A 16,334-nucleotide genomic window follows, 5' to 3' on the forward strand; every position below is an offset into this window, starting at 1 on the left:
CAATGTATAAAGGCCCAGTTGATCCAGTCGCTCCTCATATGTCAGTGCAGCCATCCCTGGAATCAGTCTGGTGAACCTTCACTGCACTCCCTCAATAGCAAGAACGTCCTTCCTCAGATTAGGAGACCAAAACTGAACACAATATTCCAGGTGAGGCCTCACCAAGGCCCTGTATAATTGCAGTAAGACCTCCCTGCTCCTATACTCAAATCCCCTGGCTATGAAGGCCAACATGCCATTTGAATTCTTCACCACCTGCTGTACCTGCATGTCAACTTTCAATGACTGATGAACCATGACACCCAGGTCTCGTTGCACCTCCCCTTTTCCTAATCTGCCGCCATTCAGATAATATTCTGCCTTCGTGTTATTACCTCCAAAGTGGATAACCTCACATTTATCCACATTATACTGCATCTGCCATGCATTTGCCCACTCACCTAATCTGTCCAAATCACGCTGCAGCCTCTTAGCATACTCCTCACAGCTCACACCGCCACCCAGTTTAGTGTCATCTGCAAACTTGGAGATATTACATTCAATTCCTTCATCCAAATCATTAATGTATATTGTAAAGAGCTGGGGTCCCAGTACTGAGTCCTGCGGCACTCCACTAGTCACTGCCTCCCATTCCGAAAAGGACCCATTTATCCCGACTCTCTGCTTCCTGTCTGCCAACCAATTCTCTATCCACGTCAGTACATTACCCCCAATACAATGTGCTTTGATTTTGCACACCAATCTCTTGTGTGGGATCTTGTCAAAAGCCTTTTGAAAGTCCAAATACACCACATCCACTGGTTCTCCCTTGTCCACTCCACTAGTTACATCCTCAAAAAATTCCAAAAGGTTTGTCAAGCATGATTTCCCCTTCATAAATCCATGCTGACTTGGACCGATCCTGTCACTGTTTTCCAAATGCACTGCTATTTCATCCTTAATAATTGATTCCAACATTTTCCCAACGACTGATGTCAGGCTAACCGGTCTATAATTACCCGTTTTCTCTCTCCCTCCTTTTTTAAAAAGTGGTGTTACATTAGCTACCCTCCAGTCCATAGGAACTGATCCCGAGTTGATAGACTGTTGGAAAATGATCACCAATGCATCCACTATTTCAAGGGCCACTTCCTTAAGTACTCTGGGACGCAGACAATCAGGCCCTGGGATTTATCGGCCTTCAATCCCATCAATTTCCCCTACACAATTTCCCGCCTAATTAGGATATCCTTCAGTTCCTCCTTCTCACTAGACCTACTGTCCTCTAGTACATCCGGAAGGTTATTTGTGTCTTCCTTCATGAAGACAGAACCAAAGTATTTGTTCAATTGGTCTGCCATTTCTTTGTTCCCCATTATAAATTCACCTGAGTCCAACTGCAAGGGACCCTACGTTTGTCTTCACTAATCTTTTTCTCTTCACATATCTATAGAAGCTTTTGCAGTCAGTTTTTATGTTCCCGGCAAGCTTCCTCTCGTACTCTATTTCCCCCTCCTAATTAAACCCTTTGTCCTCCTCTGCTGAATTCTAAATTTCTCCCAGTCCTCCAGTTTGCTGCTTTTTCTGGATAATTTATATGCCTCTTCCTTGGATCTAACACTATCCTTAATTTCCCTTGTTAGCCACGGTTGAGCCACCTTCCCTGTTTTAATTTTACTCCAGACAGGGATGTACAATTGTTGAAGTTCATCCATGTGATCTATAAATGTTTGCCATTGCCTATCCACCGTCAACCCTTTAAATATCATTTGCCAGTCTATTCCAGCCAATTCATGCCTCATGCTTTTGAAGTTAGCTTTCCTTAAGTTCAGGACCCTAGTTTCACCCCCGTGTCACTCTCCATCTTAATAAAGAATTCTACCATATTATGGTCACTCTTCCCCAAGGGGCCTCATACAACAAGATTGCTAATTAGTCCATTCTCAATACACATCACCCAGTCTAGGATGGCCAGCTCTCTAGTTGGTTCCTTGACATATTGGTCAAGAAAACCATCCCTAATACACTGCAGGAAATCCTCCTCCACCGCATTGCTACCAGTTTGGTTAGCCCAATCTATATGTAAATTAATGTCGCCCATGATAACTGCTGTACCTTTCTTGCACACATCCCTTGTTTCTTGTTTGATGCTGTCCCCAACCTCACTACTACTGTTTGGTGATCTGTACACAACTCCCACCAGCGTTTTCTGCCCTTTGGTATTCCGTAGCTCCACCCATACCGATTCCACATCATCCAAGCCAATGTCCTTCCTTATTGCATTAATTTCCTCTTTAGCCAGTAATGCCACCCGGCCTCCTTTTCCTTTCTGTCTATCCTTCCTAAATGTTGAATACCCTGGATGTTGAGTTCCCAACCTTGGTCATCCTGGAGCCATGTCTCTGTGATGCCAATTACATCATATCCATTAACTGCTATCTGTGCAGTTAATTCGTCCACCTTATTCCGAATACTCCTCGCATTGAGGCACAGAGCCTTCAGGCTTGTCTTTTTAACACACTTTGCCCCTTTAGAATTTTGCTTTAATGTGGCCCTTTTTATTTTTTGCCTTGGGTTTCTCTGCCCTCCACTTTTACTATTCTCCTTTCTATCTTTTGCCTCTGTCTCCCTTTTATTTCCCTCTGCCTCCCTGCATGGGTTCCCATCCCCCTGCCATATTAGTTTAGCTCCTCCCCAGCAGCACTAGCAAACACTCCCCCGAGGACATTGGTTCCGGTCCTGCCCAGGTGCAGACTGTCCAGTTTGTACTGGTCCCACCTCCCCCAGAACCGGTTCCAATGTCCCAGGAATTTGATGTCCCATCTATAAAATGCACTGCAGCAACTCGCCAAAGCTTCTTCGGCAGCACCTCCCAAACCTGGACCTAGAAGGACATGGGCAGCATGGGAACACCATCACTTCCAAGTTCCCCTCCAAGTCACTCACCATCCTGACTTGGAAGTATATCGCCATTCCCTTATCATCACTAGGTCAAAAATCTGGAACTCCCTCCCTCACAGCACTGTGAGAATACCTTCACCACATGGTCTGCAGCGATTCAAGAAGGCGGCTCACCACCACCTTCTCGAGGGCAATTAGGGATGGGCAATAAATTCTGGCCTTGCCAGCGACGCCCACATCCCATGAATGAATTTTTTTTTTTAAAAGATAGTCACTAATAAATCTTATAAGGAACACAGGAGAAACTTCTTAACCCAGAGATTGGTGAGATTGTGGAACTCGCTACCACATGGAGTGGTTGAAGTGAATAGTATAGATGTATTTAAGGGGAAGATGAATAAGTTTTGATGGAGAAAGGAATAGAATAATATGTTGATAGGGTGATGAAGTAAGGTGGGAGGAGGCATATGTGGAGCATAAACGCCTGTGCTTTAAATTCTATGTAATTTGAGGTAAACAATCCCGTGCACACATTATATGATCAGATAGCGGAATTCCCCACTGAGGAATTTTCCAAACGACATTTTAACTGAGTCATTACTATACAGAAGAACAAACACTCTTGCGACATACATGCCACATCATATTATATCACACGTATCTGTGTAGTACAACGTAATGGCAGCTGACCAAAACTGGTCAAATTAGCCAAGCAAGAAATTTATTAATTGTCCTTTATTGTTTCACAAGATTTCACTATACCTTGTTGACAGTCTGAAAATTGAAGCCATCATGTCAGTTTAAAACTGGTCAAACAGTCTGTATGGAAAATCCAACTGTTATACCTACTTAACTATGTGAAAATATGTCGGTTGCCCATTGCCAAATCAGTGGCTATGGACACTGATCTTGACCAATATATTTGGAATGAAGAGGAGCCAAGAGACATTTAGCTATTTGCTTCAATACTATGGGCTCAAATTTTCCCCAGTTACCTGCGCCGTTTTATTGGCGTGCACTGCTTTTTTTGGTGTAAATTAAAATATCCAAGTTTCCCCAAAGTTTCTGCGCCAGCGTAGCTCAGTTAGCTATGATTTTTTTTTAGGTTAGTATTTTTTTGCGTAACCTGATTTCTGCGCCAGTTTTTCACATTTAAGCAAGTTTGGCCAACTTACATTTTTCCGAGGACGGTGTATGTGACCATACTTCTGAAAAACCTTCTGGACACTTAAGAAAAACCAGCGCACATTAAAAAATCGACGCAGAAAGACGCCATTGTTTTTAGGCGAAGTTTTGGAGTGAGTCAGGAAGACAAAGAATATGCATCATGAAGCTTAATTTTTTCAAAGTCAAAAGATAGCTCCTTCGCCTGGAGACACGGGCTCAGGGCTCGGCTTCAAAAAGAAACCTGGGGGTGTGGGGGGGGTGGAAGGGATGAGCATGTAGGGTGATGGGCAGGAGGCCCTACCCACATCGGGTATATCGAGACAGGCGTTCATACCTGCACCTGAGTGATGCAGACTGTATGAGAAGGCTGCGTTTCCACAAAGAAGTTGTAACTGAGATCTGTGAGTCAGTAAAAGCAGACCTGCAACCTCGAAGCATCAGGAGAACTGCTTTGTCAGTTGAAGTAAAGGTTACAGCTGCACTTTCATTTTATGCATCTGGATCATTCCAGGCCACAAGTGATGATGTGTGCTCCATTTCTCAACATGCAGCACATATCTGCATTCGGCAGGTGACTGCTGCACTGGATGCCCGGAGGAATGTTACATAAAGTTCCCCATGACCGCCCAGGCAAAGCGTGACAGGGCTGTGGGGTTCTCCAGGATTGCTGGCTTCCCAAAGGTACAGGGCTGCTTTGATTGTACCTACATCACCTTGCAGGCACCTTTGGAGGATTCCGAGATATACAGGAACAGAAAAGGTTTCCACTCCGTGAATGTGCAGCTCGTGTGTGACGACATGCATTGCATCATGTCAGTTGATGCGAGATACCCTGGGACCATCCATGATGCGTTCATCCTTCGCGAGAGCTCTATAATTGCCATGTTTCAGCAGCAGCCAGAAGGGCAGAGCTGGGAGACAAAGGGTATGGCCTCGCCACCTGGCTCATGACAATGCTACGCATAACCCGGACAGAAGCAGAGTGTATCAGCTGGCTGCGACATTCCCTCCCTCATGTGCCCGGACAGTATTCCCATTTATTGTGAGAGAGTTGTTTCTTCTCCCGACAGTCCCGATACCTCATCACCCACCCCACTGATGGTGTCCAGCAGTGAGCATGTAAGGTTAATCCGCTCCGCACTCATTGCCATCATCTGAACCACATCTGTTAGATCCTGCACCTCAGGAGAGTGCTGTCGAGCTCTCCTTCCCCTCCTCACCCTGGATGTGGCTCGCTGCATCCCACTGGGACCCGCAGCCTTGGACGGTGGGACCCTGAGTGTGTCTTGCTGCACCCCACTGGAATCCCCAGCCTCGGACTGTGAGAAAGCATGGAATGCCCCAACACTCGTACCACTCAAGAAAGGGGCTGGCACCTCAATGGGCGGCACCTGTACCTCCTCCAGAGTGAGTATAAGAGTGGGGGCTTCATCCTCCTCCTCAGCCCCATGTTCTGGAAGGTGGGATTGAAAGATGTTCTCCTCTTCAGGCTCATCTTTGTCTGAATCTTCTTCTGCATCGGCTTCAGCCTCGTCAGGGTTGGCCTCAAGTTCTGCAAAATATAACAGAACAGACAAATGGTTAGCAGCAGAGGAGGGGGCAGGGTGGGTGGCATGAGTAGGCTCACACAGCGCAGGCAGCAGGCTGATTTGAAGGACCATGATGAATGATAGCACATTGCATCAACTGAAGCGAAGAGACATCCCCATGAACTGAAGCATGGCTAGCCCACACTGTACTTAACATTTGGCAAAGCCAGACTGTGGAATTTGCAGGACTTACCCTCTCCCTCGAGGGTGGGCCCAGCTTGTGCAGTGGTGATTGCTTTTCTCCAGGCAGGACCCATCAAAGCAGTGGTCCTGTCTTCCAAGTGTGTCAGTGGGTGCAGATTTGCTGGGCCTCATCCTGTTCGAGTTCTTTCCCTTTTGTTGTATGCCACCTTCCTCTGCAAAGATGAAAATAAAACTTTTTAGAGAGGGTGTCTTTGTGCTGGATGGGACATATACAGCTGGTCACATTTACAATTGTAATTCCAGTGAATAAATGAAAATATTACTTACACTAACTACTTGATCAAGGTCCTGCCACTTCTTTTTGCACTGGCCTCCAGACCTCGGGGTGGTCACCATTACACAGTAATCTTCTGCAAGTTGGTTCCAGCGTTTCTTCATTTCTTTTGGTGAAATTTTTATGTGACCTCTGGCCTCAATTACAGTAACTAGTGCCTCCACTTCGCCCTGTGAGAAATTCTTGGTCCTTGAGCAGTGTTGCATATTGCAGCTCCAATTTTTCCACTGAGAATAAAAGTTCTCACACACAACTGGCTTTTTAAAAATAGCCGAATGCAGACCGGGAGCTGTACTGGGCACGTCGTCCACAGCAGTCATGCAAAAAACTTTTTTTTTCTCTCGCGCATGTGCAGAAGGGGGGGCATCCTTTTTTAAGCGCAGACATTAGGCTTCACACCCCGAAGCTAAAGGACAGGCTGTGCAGCGCCAATTTCAAAAATTAGAATGGGGAAACTTGCAAGTTTTTTTTTTGGAGTAGTCAAGGCCAAAAAAAAAACGGGCGTAACTCTTGTAATACACCAAAAAACAGCACTGGGGAAAATTGAGCACTGTATTTCTGGCTTGGGGTACGCACTATAGACAACATTCAATTGTAACCTACCACACACCAGTAGTGTCCACCTCAGAATTTTCATTCAGTTTTTGCTTTGATTTAAATATACACCATATAAACAGCAATATTTGAAGTTTTAGACTGGCGAGTCAAGTTGTTTCTAAACTTGGCTTTCTTAGTGTGCTCTCAGATGGCCTCACTTTCAAATGCTGGTCATGGTCCTGAAACCCTTTTATTTTAAGTCTTGCACCCAGCTCTCTCCTCGACACAAAACCTACAATATTCCATTTGCACAATTATTTTGTGATGCATCCATCCAGCCAAGATCTTTCGAAATGTTCTCTGCTGCAGCTGCTACTTTAACCAGACTTTATGCGTGCTGCTCATTTTCAATGCAGCCGATTCATCTGACAAAGGAGCGTGCACAACTGACAGAGAATATTCAAATGAAAGCAACCGTCACCAGGCCCGATTACAAAGTGTGCATCTCTCTTCTTTCTGCTAACCAAGCATCGCCTCCAAATTATAGGCTTCTGAACTGGCAGTTTGCAGAACGAAGTAGCCAGGAGGTCGGACAAATTTAGCTTCAGCGCTGGTAGCTACAAAACCACAGCGGACTTACAATGGACTATGCGTTTATTCTCCTAGCAAACTATCTGTAATGTATGCACTACAGTGATTAGTACAAATAAATGTATTTCTAATCAATTCCATTTGATAGCAAACAGGTACATGTTAAAAGTAAGACCTGTTTTAAGAGTGCAATTTCCCATTTGAATCAAGACCAGGTCCTATGATTTAAAAACTAACACAAACCTCCAATGCAGTGGGTGTCAATTAATACTCTAAATACAAGCCACCTTACAATGTTAGAGTAGAACTTCCCCAGCAAAACATGTACTAAATACTTCTAAACAGATGTGATTCTTGGCTTGATGACTACCATTACATCAATGATTTCTGCCATTGATTTAATGATTTATTAAAAACTTACCATTCATGGAAACTTTTCCAACACAGAGAATGGCAGCCTTGTTTTTTTGAAGCAGGCTGTTGCACAAACTGAGCTGTTTTGAAACTCTATGAAAGAATGTTGATTATCCTTTAAGGTTTCAAACTAAAAGTTGATGATTAATCAAGATTGATGGTATATCCAGCTGCATGACTATTTCGATCTTCGCAGATTATCCATGAGAGTACTTTTTGTATTAGTAGAAGCATATTTTATGGAAAAAAAACCCTGGTCAGTAATATGCAAAATAACAAGTTCAGATCAAAAGCCTGAACAGGAGCTAGATTCATTGATAGGCATGGTTTAACAAATGAACTCATGACATGTTTCACAGCAACAATCTGGGGGCAAATGGTTTACAAATATCCACTTTCATGGCTCTCCTCATGGATCAGCTGGTTAATGGAAGGAGTAGCTGAATGATACAGACCAGGAAAGGTCCCTGAACTTTAATTCACTAGGTCATCTGTAAATCACAAACCAAATGAAACATCGAGCAATTCCAATCAGCTAGGCGATTAACATCCAGACATGTTTTGCCACCCCTCGGCCTTTACCTGTCAGTTTTCCAAAGAATCACTCTTGCAATCCCTATTAAACTAGCATCGGTCCCCACCCACTTACTCCAAACCTTGCCAGATTATTTTTCAGATTTACTACCCCAGGCAAATTTGTCTGTGAGGAAGTTTGAATGGAATAACAATGTCAGGAGATGACAGATTTGCCTCAGGAAAGGGAAGAAAAGAGACCGAAGCAAGTTAGGACGTGAAAAACTGAGCGTCAAGCACTGACTACATCAATCATGTCTGAACTAGGCCATCTTGAGCCTTTTTTCCCATTGCATTCTGGAAGATTCAAAATGAACGTGAAGTGTTGCCATATTAACATTTTGTCTTGTAAAGGAGCTGTGTACCTCTGCTAGGATTTCTTAGCAGCGCTATAGCTAATATTGTGATTCCATTCCAAACAGTGGATGACTCTGCTGGGTCACCCAGTTATGGCTTGGTCCAATTTTCTAGCAAGTACATAAAATAAAAGTGAGCTTATTCATCTCCCTTAAACATCCGTTAATTTATTTGAGCCTGAAGATTCTGGAACCCGAGATATGGGCCAAATCCTATTAATAATTAATGTAATAATTTTGACGTGAGGGCATCTAGAATTATTTATGTCAACAACACTGAGAAATTAGAGAAATCACCGTCGGCAGTGACAACCTTTACAGGAACACAATGTTTGAACAATTTCATAGAACTGCTTATTGGTAAAATGTAGTGTTTCTGCGTGCGGTTCACATTTCTTTGCTGTGCATGGTTAAAAAAACACGTTCTTTTAGGAAAGATACCACCCTCAAAATGGATTCTGCACTGCATGCTGAAAAATTGGCCACGTTCTATCTTTAAAAAAAAATAATTCCTGGGATGTGGGCATCGCTGGCAAGGCCAGCATTTATTGCCTCTCCCGAATTGCCATTAGGAAGGTGGTGGTGAACCGTTGCAGACCGTGTGGTGACGGTACTTCCACAGTGCTGTCAAGGAGGGAATTCCAGGATTTTGACCTAGCGACGATGAAGGAATGGCGATATATTTCCAAGTCAGGACGGTGTGTAACTTGGAGGGGAAGTTGGAGGTGATAGTGTTCCCATGCACCTGCTGCCCTTGTTCTTCTAATGTATGCACCTGTGAGTATGCTCACAGGTTTGTAGAGCTGTTGAGTTATGAGTGGCTTAGCCAATCACGTAATGTTCACAAGACTCGATAAAACCCCAGCCAGTTGGGTTCAGGGGATCCACGATGGGGCAGGTGGTTGTGAGCCTAGTGGATGAACTGTAATGTGTAGTGTGATTGTTAAACCTTTGCTAATAAACCAACTAGTTCTTAATAGCACTGTGTTGCTATGAATGCTTAAGCAAAGAACCCATGAAGCAAATGCATTACAGTGGTAAAGGTCGCAAGTTTTGGAGATGCTGTCGAAGAAGCCTTGGTGAGTTGCTGCAGCTATAAAGAAGCTAGTCAAACTGTTCAGCAAAAAGCAAGAAATCAAGCAAAAACAGAAAATGCTGGAAACACTCAACAGCTCAGTCGACATCTGTGGAGAGAAGAGCAAAGTTAACCTTTCAGATGCGTAGTCTTTGGGAAAATGTTTTATAAAGTGTGACCATACTTTTCTTCCAAGTGTGTGCCATTGGAAATGTAAAACGTTATTGTGAAAGATGGAGTGGACCAGCAGGACTCCACACAGCGATTACTGATTTTCACAATGGAGCCCCGTGCAACCATTACTGGTGCTACTAGTTTATTGTCAATTCTGCACCAGAATGCCACTTGATTCTTGAATTAATTTGTAAACCAGTTTCTCATTCTGAATACAGCATTGAATAAAACATAATGATCACGCTTTATACATGCAGTAGTTTAAAACAGTTCCTAATTGGAATAGGGATGAGGTCAGCAGTCCTTGTTCCCTTTGCCCTTTGACAGATCAATCTGCAGTCCAGGCAAACTGTTGAAGATCGTCTGTATGCCAAACTCCCGTCTTCACTAAATGAGGACCATGCATATTCGCGAGTACACTTGATAAGAGAAGTGGTTGCTAATTTGACAGCAAGCTCTGTCAGGAAGGTAATATGACTAGGGCTAAATATTAGTAGACATATTTTTGTGGTGTATAGTTATAAATATATTTAAACAGCAGATATAATAAAAATGGAGACCGATATGGCCCCTATTTTAACTCCAGATGGATTCCCCTCTCATGCTAGAGTTAAAATTACAGTCTGGTCTCAATGATGTCATCGAGCCACAACATGCATACGTAAAGAAGGACGCTGTTGGCTCCAGGCGGGTGTCCTTGTTTACTGCTCAGGAGAGCGATTATGGCGGCTTTTGGACAGGTAAGAGCCTAGCAGATTTCTGTTGTGCGAGTAGGGTTAAAATCGCCCCGCTATCATCATCATAGGCAGTCCCTCGAAATCGAGGAAGACCTGCTTCCACTCTAAAAATGAGTTCTTAGGTGACTGAACAGTCCAATACAGGAATTACAGTCTCTGTAACAGGTGGGACAGACAATCGTTGAAGGAAAGGGAGGGTGGGACTGGTTTGCCGCACGCTCCTTCCACTGCCTGCGCTTGTTTTCTGTATGCTCTCAGCGAGGAGACTCGAGGTGCTCAGCACCCTCTCGGATGCACTTCCTCCACTTAGGGCGGTCCTTGGCCAGGGATTCCCAGGTGTCGGTGGGGATGTTGCATTTTATCAAGGAGGCTTTGAGGGTGTCCTTGAAACGTTTCCTCTGCCCACCTAGGGCTCGCTTGCCGTGTAAGAGTTCCGAGTAGAGCGCGTGCTTTGGGAGTCTTGTGTCAGGCATGTGAACAATGTGGTCCGCCCAACGGAGCTGGTCGAGTGTGGTCAGTGCTTCGACACTGGGGGTGTTGGCCTGATCGAGGACGCTAACGTTGGTGCATTTGTCTTCCCAGGGGATTTGCAGGATCTTGCGGAGACATCATTACAGTTGGGCACGTGCTGTCCTTATTGCTTTCTAAACTGCTGCAGATCAAATAGGACAGTAGAGATAAAGAAAGAAAACAGGAATGAAGCGAATCTGGATGTTGCATCAAAACATGCCACTCTTACCTGCCGACTCGAGCAAAGCACAGGTCTGAGCAATAGCACAACTCATCTGAATCTTGGTGAATGACAGGTGTGCACTGCCGGGTTAGCTGAAGAAAGTCAATAGAAAACCAACTAATTTTGCTGATAATGTGTCGTGTGTAGCTGTCAAGTATTCAACTGTCATTGTAATCATGTATAAACTGACCTAAGTTTACTGACCACTAGGTGGTGAACTTGTGGGAGACACTCCTAACCTGGACTTTCAGGTAGAAAAGGGGAAGCTCCACCCACCTTCATCACTTCAGTGTTGGCGAATAAAGGTTACTGGTCACAGAGTGACCTTCTCTCAAGTATGGGCCTCGTCTGCATAGTAAGGACATATTACTGGCGATGAGAAACTGGGATTTAAACCACGCGAGCATGGCCACTAGCAGCACAGACGAGAGGTACTGTGTTGGTGACGATTGGGACGATTTTATTGAGAGACTACAGCAAAGTTTTGTCACCAAGGAATGGTTGGGATAGGATTCGGCCGACAAACGCAGGACTCATCTCCTGACGGTTTGTGGATCCAGGACGTATTCCCTGATGAAGGACCTTCTAGCGCCAGAGAAGCCGGCGGACAAGACATTCGAAAAGCTCGGTAAGTTGATCGGGGAACACCTTAAACCGGCGAGCAGCATGCACATGGCGAAACACCGGTTTTACATGCACCGGCGACGAGAAGGGCAAAGCGTTCCAGACTTCGTGGCAGACCTCCGGCGACTGGCGAGCCTATGTAAGTTCCCAGATGCATGCAGAGCAGAGATGCTGCGAGACTTTTTTATTGAGGGCATCGGGCACGCTGGGGTTTTCAGGAAACTGATTGAGACCAAAGACTTGGCCTTGGAAGCGGCAGCTCTGATAGCCCAGACATTTATCTCAGGGGAGGAAGAGACCAGAATGATGTTTGACAAAAATCTTGGTTTAAATGCAGCAAATGGACAGGGAGTCAACATTGTTAATGCGGGACACAGTTCTCCAGGCATGCCCGAGCTTGTAGTCGAACCCAAAGGGGGAATTCAACAGAGACAATGGCTAGCTGAACGGCGATTCATGCCATCGCAAGGGACAATGCGGCCAGTAATGGGGCCAACAACACCTGTTAATGGTGCGTTTAAGGACAGTTACAGAGACAGTCAGAGACGATCGACTGGTAATGGACCTTTTGTTTCCAACAACGGCTCTTGTTGGAGGTGTGGAGGCAAACATACAGCCAGAGCTTGCAGGTATCAGCAATATACCTGCAGAAACTGCAACGTCAGCGGTCACTTGGCGCGTATGTACAGAAAGCCAGCAGCCAGGTTGATGTACGAGGAGGACGGGCCCGATGTAAGCCCTACGAGGCCAAATGGACACTGGGGGAAATCGCTGGAAGCTGAAGTTCAGCGAGTTCATGTGGAGCACATATACAGTTCATACATCAGTACGCCACCGACAATGATGAAAGTGCTCCTCAATGGCATCCCAGTATCACTGGAGCTAAACAGGGGGGGCCAGCCAGTCCCTGATGAGTATCAAACAGTTCGACAAGTTGTGGGCGTCCAAGGCCAGGAGGCCAAAATTATTGCCGATTGACGCACTGCCAAGGACATATACAAAGGAGATCATTCCGGTGCTAGGCAGCGCCATGGTAGTCGTGACCCACAAAGATTCGGAGAACAGGTTGCCACTCTGGATTGTCCCGGGGGAAGGTCCCGCACTGCTGGGGAGGAGTTGGCTTGCTGTCATGAACTGGAAATGGGGCGATGTCAATGCAATTTCTTCTGTGGAGCGAATATCATACTCACAGGTCCTGGACAAATTTGACTCACTATTTCAACCTGGCATTGGCACTTTCATGGGCACCTAGGTAGTGATTCACATAAACCCGGACGCCAAGCCAGTACACCACAAGGCCAGAGCGGTGCCGTACGTGATGCGGGAAAAGATAGAAGGTGAATTGGACCGCCTGCTGAGGGAAGGCATCATCTCGCCAGTCGAATTCAGTGACTGAGCGAGCCCAATTGTGCCGGTGCTCAAGGCGGATGGGTCGGTCAGGATATGTGGTGATAACAAGGCCACCATCAATCGGGTGTCACTCCAAGACCAGTACCCGCTACCGAGAGCGGAGGACCTCTTTGCAACGCTATCTGGTGGCAAACTTTTTTCAAAATTGGACCTGACCTCAGCTTACATGACCCAGAGGAACTGGCGAGTGAGTCAAAGAAGCTGACCACCATAACGACACACAAGGGGTTGTTTGAGTACAACAGATGTCCGTTTGGAATTCGCTCGGTCGCCGCGATCTTTCAACGAAATATGGAAAGCCTCCTCAAGTCGATTCCAAGGACAGTGGTTTTTCAAGACGACATCCTTATCACAGGTTGTGATACTGAAGAACACCTTCGCAACCTGGAGGAGGTGCTACGCAGACTGGACCGGGTAGGTCTGCGACTGAAAAAGGTGAAGTGCGTCTTCCTAGCTCCAGAGGTAGAATTCCTGGGGATGAGGGTAGCAGCAGACGGGATCCAAAACAGAAGTGATCCAGCGAGCACCCAGACCCTGTAACACGACGGAGCTGCATTCGTTCCTGGGGCTCCTGAACTATTTTGGTAACTTTCTTCCCAAATTGAGCACGCTGCTAGAGCCGTTACACGTGCTCCTATGCAAAGGTTGCGAATGGGTCTGGGGGGACAGCCAGGAAAGGGCTTTTGATGGAGCATAACAAATTTTGTGCCCTAACAATCTGTTAACACTATATGACCCATGTAAGAAACTTGTTTTAACGTGCGATGCGTCGTCCTATGGGGTCGGGTGTGTGTTGCAGCATGTTAATGCCAAGTGTCAGTTACAGCCGGTAGCTTATGTCTCCAGAAGTCTGTCCCAGGCAGAACGGGGCTACGGGATGGTAGAAAAGGAAGCGTTTGCATGTGTATGTACTGTAACAAAAATGCACCAGTACCTGTTTGGCAGGAAATTTGAGCTGGAGACAGATCACAAACCCCTAACGTCCCTTTTGGCCAACAAGGCCATAAATGCAAATGCATCGGCCCGCATACAGAGGTGGGCACTCACGTTAGCTGCCTATGACTATACAATTCGGCACATACCAGGCACTGAAAACCACGCCGATGCACTCAGCAGGCTCCCACTGGCCACCACCAAGGGGGCAACCGAGCATGCTGCTGAGATGGTCATGGCTGTTGAAGCTTTCGAAAGCGAAAGCTCACCCGTGACAGCCCATCAGATCAAAGTCTGGACAAATAGAGACCCGCTACTGTCTTTAGTCAAGAAATGTGTCCTGAATGGGGACTGGGCAGCCACGATCGGGCCATGATCTGAGGAATTCAAACCATTTCTCAGGCGCAAGGATGAACTCTCGATTCAGGCTGATTGCCTACTATGGGGAAACCGAGTAGTCATGCTCCAGATGGGCAGAGAGATGTTCATCAGAGAACTCCACAATGAGCACCCGGGCATTGCCATAATGAAGGTAATTGCCAGGTCACACGTTTGATGGCCAGGGATAGATGCAGACCTGGAACTTTGTGTTCGCAGGTGCAACACGTGTGCCCAGCTGGGCAATGCACCCAGGGAAGCCCCCCTTAGCCCCTGGTCCTGGCCGGCCAAGCCATGGTCACACATCCATATGGACTACGCAGGTCCTTTCATGGGAAAAATGTTTTTGGTTGTAGTAGACGCCTACTCCAAATGGATCGAGTGAGACATTCTTAATTCAAGCACATCCTCTGCCACGGTAGAAAGTCTACGGGCAATGTTCGCCGCCCATGGTCTACCGGACATCTTGGTCAGCGACAATGGCCCGTGCTTTACAAGCATTGAATTCCAGGACTTCATGGCAGGAAATGGTATTAACCATGTCAGAACGGCACTGTTCAAGCTGGCCTCAAACGGCCAGGCGGAACGAGCAATGCAGATAATCAAACAGGGGATGCTCAGAATCCAAGGGGGTTCCCTACAAAGCCGCTTATCACGCCTCCTGTTGGCCAATAGATCCCGACCACACTCGCTCTCAGGGGTTCCACCCACAGAGCTGCTAATGAAAAGGATGCTCAAAACCAGATTATCCCTTATACACCCCACCATGAAAGAAATTGTTGAGAACAGGCACCAGTCACAATGTGACTACCATGACGGGAATGCGAGGACGCGATGTATTGATGTCAATGACCCTGTCTTTGTCCTCAACTACGCTGCAGGGCCCAAATGGCTCACTGTGATTGCTAAAGAGGGGAATAGGATTCTGGTAGTTAAACTCACCAATGGACAAATCTGCCGCAAACACGTGGATCAAACAAAAAGGAGGTTCAGCAACCCCATAGAAGAAGCAGAGAAAGAACACGATGTAGAGTTCACGCCACCACAGGTGACCGAACACCGGAACCAAGTGGAGGAGAGCCCAGTCACTGTGGGCAGTCCGGACAGGCCTGAGGCACCGCAAACAGCAGACACTCAGGCCAGCGCCCAACAACCGGAGCCCCAACTCAGGCGCTCTACCAGAGAGACTTAACCTGTGATCCCAATAAGACTTTGGGGGGGGGGGGGGGGGGAGGTGATGTCATGTATTCAACTCTCATTGTAATCCATGTATAAACTGACCTAAGTTGTACATCGTGAGAACACTGACCACTAGGTGGTGAACTTGTGGGAGACACTCCTAACCTGGACTTTCAGTTAGAAAAGGGGAAGCTCCACCCACCTTCATCACTTCAGTGCTGGCAAATAAAGGTTACTGGTCACAGAGTGACCTTCTCTCAAGTATGGACCTCGTGTGCATTTATACTGTATAGTAAGGACATATTAGTAGCGATCCCATGGGACAATTGCAACCAACATATAAAAACTGCATCTCTGACCTGTGTGTTGCCATACGCTGCTCAGTCTAGTTGTGTCTGGACTAAAAGTTAGAACGTCCCTAATGGCAGTGATTAACAGACACACTGCAGTCTCGTGAATGATACTTCACCTGCTGCTGGAGAACCACCTCAGTACATTACAGCACT

The 16,334-nt window shown here is 46.2% G+C and overlaps 1 protein-coding gene across 9 annotated transcripts in view; it reads right to left on the reverse strand.

Annotated features, from left to right (window-relative positions):
- The window catches only part of LOC139280710 (suppressor of tumorigenicity 7 protein homolog), a 210,304-nt gene that overhangs the window by 176,488 nt on the left and 17,482 nt on the right, over positions 1–16,334 (reverse strand). The window contains exon 1 of one of the 9 annotated variants that reach the window (XM_070900344.1): positions 10,978–10,995. The exons of the other annotated variants lie outside the window; for them this stretch is intronic. The gene's annotated coding sequence lies outside the window, so the exon portion shown is untranslated. Of the gene's footprint in view, positions 1–10,977; positions 10,996–16,334 lie in introns of those variants that run through there. 9 annotated transcript variants of the gene reach the window in all.

This window comes from Pristiophorus japonicus, chromosome 15, assembly GCF_044704955.1.
Source record: "Pristiophorus japonicus isolate sPriJap1 chromosome 15, sPriJap1.hap1, whole genome shotgun sequence".
Lineage (NCBI taxonomy): Eukaryota > Metazoa > Chordata > Chondrichthyes > Pristiophoridae > Pristiophorus > Pristiophorus japonicus.